Raw genomic sequence first — 5000 nt, forward strand, 5'->3', positions numbered from 1 at the left:
GACAGTTGTAAATTGAACAGGTAGGGAGTCCGTATTGAATGGAGCAAAGGAAGTTGTTTGCCATGCCGTCTGCAATGGAGTTCAAACAATTAATTGATATTTTCAGAGTGTCCATTTCTGTTTTAGTGGCGGATGACCATAAATGAATTCCATCTGCATAGCGGTGGTGAGAAAGGTCATTAAAGAACGTCTGAAGAAAACAGAGTGGGGCCAAAAACAGAACCTTGGGGAACACCCCAGGACGGAGCAGCAGACACAAACCTCTACCTCTCTGCTGTGTGTAGTACTGCACCACAGTGGTAGTCACTGCAGATGTACTCCTTTGTGCACTTTGTGTATTGTACATTTTTTGTATACTTTGCGTATGTACATTTTATAGTGCATCTCCTGTTTCCTACAGTCGTGCTGTGAAAAGTAGTAGTACTGGAGACTCGTTGACGCTGAACCGTCTCCGCTCTGGTTTCTGTGAAAGATTGACTGAGTAATCGCTTGAACAGTACAATGACCTTTTCTCCAAATCCACACACACACACACACACACACACACACACACACACACACACACACACACACACACACACACACACACACACACACACACACACACACACACACACACACACACGCACACAGCTGACAGGCTGAGTGAGCAGACGATTCCTGAGTACTTCATGGTGTAGTGCGACAACACAGTGCACGGCGAGTGCAAAATGACAAGTGAGGCAGGCTTCTATTTTTACCTCTGGGCGTGTTAGTGTGTGTGTTAGTGTGTGTGTGTGTGTGTGTGTGTGTGTGTGTGTGAGAGGCAGAGTGAGATGGACCACTGAACCCAAGAGAGTAAGTTTGGTTTTAGGCGATCTGACCGTTGACACCACGGAGCTGTCACTGCAATGCCCTTCTCCTCCGTCACCCAATCCCCTGCTTCGCCCTCACGCCGCATCCTCACACCTGACCGGCGGTGGGGGTCTTCGGGGGTGATCCGGGGCATGATTGACACCTTGCCCGATCCACTGTAAACACCTTGAGATATCTCCACCTCCAGCGAGGGGTGGTGGTGGTGGTGGTGGTGATGGTGGTGGTGGTGGTGGATCGGTGACGCTCCGTCCGGCGACGCGGGCGATGATGCGCTGCGACTTGTCACGGGGAAGTAACGAGATGCCGGGCGACTCGGCACCTCTGGAAATGTCAGGGTGCGAGCCGCCGAGTGTCCGCCTCGCTGCCGAGGCCGCGCCGGGAAGCGCAGATCGGCCCCGACGCACGCCGTCCAGGGGCCGAATGGGCCGACGGTTTTGAAGACGAAAAACAAATTGGTTTGAATGTTTAAAACGGCCGCTATTCAACCTCTGCGATTATAAATGTGAAAAAATGATCTTGACTTTCTCCTGGGGGTCCTTCACCGTTGGAGTTCTTCTGGAAAACGCTGCCACTCCTCAGCTTCGATGTCCTGACTCCCTCTGTAGAATCTTTTGATATTTAAATGGGATCCGTTCTTCAGCTGCCACACGACCCCCAAGCCTCTTGGGTAAACCGCTGTGACAGTGGGCACGGTGTTCTCTACAAATGCTTCACCATTTTTTCCCCAAACAGAAAACACCTGGCTTAGTTGTCGTCAGTGACTTTGGCCTTGACTTGACCTTGACTTGACTTAAACTGTTCATTTACCTTCCATTTTGGGATGTGTCTGACAGTGGAAGGAGGTGCATTAAAACATTACCTTTTTGGTTTCCTCCTCCTGTCGGTAAAAGCGAAGTGTCCGGTAACTCATTAGAGGAACCTGGTTCCAAACAGCCTGAGAGTCTGAGGGTGGAGAAGGACTGGAGCCACCTCAGAGTCAATAATACAAACCTGGAATTACATTCACTTAAGGCTGAAGCCCTCACGGTTCAATCCCCTGGTCTGGGCTGAGGGCAGCTCAGGTCACTTACATTCGTATCAAAACCTTTACATTCCACCGTATAACTGAGCATGCAACAGGTATTTATACCGCACACAGGCCACGCCTTTATTCCCAGGAGGACCATGCTCCCTGCCCCGGTGGCAACGGAGGGAGCTGCAGGAAACGCAATGTTCCTGGACTGGACCAGCCGCTAGCCAGGCCAAGCGCCAACGAGACCGGACAAGCAGCAGGGATGAAGGGGGGGGGGGGGCGCTCTCGCACCATCGACCCAGCGTTTCTGCTGCTACGCCCGTTTTCCCCTTTAGGGAGGACGTGCATCTGCTGCTGTCCAGCCGCAGCAGCGAGCGTCCGCACCACTTGGCTGATGTGCAGCGGATGCGATGGAGGCCGTGCGTGCGTCGACTCCGCCCGGCCTCAGCGACCCCCACGCACTGCCCCCCAATTACTGTTCTGGTGAGTCCTATTAGAGGAGAGGAGCGATGCGTGGGGGGCGGGGGTGGGGGGCGGGGCGCTCAGACTACGGTTATTTAGCGCGTTGACGGACACATTCTTTCACCCGGCTTCCCCGGAAAAATGGAGGATGGGTAACGCAGCATATTTAGCACGACGCATTTACAGAAGTCAAGCAGAACGACAGAACGTCGGCTTGGTGAAGCATTAGGAACACAGGGGCCACGGAACGAGCATGGGACAGGCAGACAGACAGACAGAGAGACAGACAGACAGACAGACAGACGGTAACAGTTATTCCAGAGGTTGATATCAACATATTTAACACTACATACTTCCAGAAGTTGAGTAAAAAGTCTTTGCGAAGCGTAGTAGAAGTAGAGGAGACAGAGAGAGAGAGACAGAGACAGACAGAGACAGACAGACAGACAGACAGACAGACAGACAGACAGACAGAAACTGTGGACAGACAGATAAACAGATAGAGACAGAGAGACAGATTGACTGACAGACAGACAGACAGACATATATTGTAGACGGACAGACAGACAGAGATAGACAGACAGATACTATAGACAGACAGACAGGCAGACAGACGGACAGACAGAGAAAGGCACTTTGAGCGTGATGCTGCTTCGGTAAAATCGAATGTGGTGTTTGCTGCGACATCGACTCCTGATTTATGTTTTCTGATTCAGAGAGGCGCATGCATCTTATTTTAATCAAGCTTTCCATATCACACACACACACACACACACACACACACACACACACACACACACACACACACACACACACACACACACACACACACACACACACACACACACACACACCCTTCACTCCACCTCGCTGACATCCTCTCTCTCATTTTTTCCTCCACAATGCACATTAACAGTAAAGTATAATCAGTTTGGTGACAGACTGGCTTTTGAGCAGATGATGGGTGAATACAGCATTTTGAAAATGGCTCCTCCGCCTCCGGCCCAGTGAGACGGAAGGTTTTATCAGCCGCGAGGACGTCGTTTCCGAGGGGGGGCGACGGGCCGTGCCAATGTCTGCAATCTGATGCCTGCTATTCTTCATGTTTGTTAGCAAAATACTATTACACCAGGAGGCGCGATACAGCCACGCGCCCGTAAACACATCGCTCGCTCGACCTTGTTGGGGCGGCGCCGGGCGTGTTGCCGCCGTGTGGAGAAGATAACGATGACGCTGCACATCGAATGTAGCAAGAATCCAAATCACAATCAATTGATGGTCGTTCGTCACGTTTCAAGGTTTCATTTCATCCAGTGAGAAAAAATCGTGAGAGTTGAAGCTACAACTAGTTTCAGTAGCTTCATTTTGACGGCACATTGACTTGTGAGGTGGAGAACGGCAGCTCTCCCATTCCCCCCCCGACCCTCCTGAACGCTTCCTCTGGCTCCAGGTAGCTTCTGTGTTCGGGTGCGAAACTTTGGGAAAAGTGCGTTACGCCTTACGGCACTACGTCACTCCCTTGATGTTTTCGTCGGGTCATTTCCGTTTGTTTTGGCTGGTAAAATGTATTCAAAAAAAATCCCCAGTGAATTATAAACATGCCAGTCAACGTGTCCGGTCATAGTGCTCATACAAAACGTAGCCGCTCCACCTCCCAGACGGTGCAGATGAGACGGTGCAGTGGTGCGCTCACTTTCATTGTCCTCAGCGTTCAGGCCCGGCCCCCTGCACAGGTAGCAGGGGGCCGGGCCCCGCTCCCTCTCTCCCCATGACGAGCACCCGGCACAGGACCTCGGGAATCGGCAAAATCTGTGCAAGGGAGGCTGTAACCTACAACCTAAACTGTAGTTATATCTACATTCCTAACGGGACCGATAAGGTTCAAATTTGTCCGGTTAAATGTATTATTTTCAGACACCGGACGCTGATATCACTATTGAACTTGTTATTGCATTTGGCAGGTTTTACCGGCCCCAGCACAAAACTTTATTTCTTTCCATGAGCACATTGGCGGTGAAGTTTCAAACTCCTGTGATTGGCTGGAATCCAGGGTCGCGGGTTCCTCAGATGAAGGCCTTTTCTCTTGACCTTTCCCCCAAATGCCGAGCTGTTTGAGGTGTACAAGCGTAATTGGATCTGATCGTCGCGCGGCGTTGTAATCTTTGTTTTGTTTCGGTTGTTTTTTTTTTTGTTGTCCGGGGTCAATTTCGCCGAGCCGCGAATCGTCGTTGTGGTCGTTAACGGCGTTTAAGAAGACGGGGCCACGGGCTAATGACGGAGCTGGGGAGGGGCCCGAGTAATCCTGCGGTTTACCCCGTCCCCCCCGTCCCCCCCGTCCCCCCGTGGTAATGAGGACGCTGGCCTTCCGCTGGTCCGCCGCGGCGCGATACGTCCCTACGTCGTCAGGGAGGAACGCCGCGCTCCGCCGCCTAATGCGGCCGGTGATTCACAGTGACATTTGCCATTAGCTCCGTGCTGAATTCAGCCGCCGCCACAGACGGAAGAAACAGCTCAAATCAGCCCCAATTAACGGAGGCATCAAACGGTGAACGGCGGCGCGGCAGAAAGGTCAGGCTCCGGCGGAACGGGCCCCACGCACCGGATTTATCAGAACTAATGAGCGCTTTCGTTAGACTGAATTAACACCGAGACACACACACACACACGCACA

The sequence above is a fragment of the Zeus faber genome (genome assembly GCF_960531495.2).
Source record: "Zeus faber genome assembly, chromosome: 7".
Classification (NCBI taxonomy): Eukaryota; Metazoa; Chordata; class Actinopteri; order Zeiformes; family Zeidae; genus Zeus; species Zeus faber.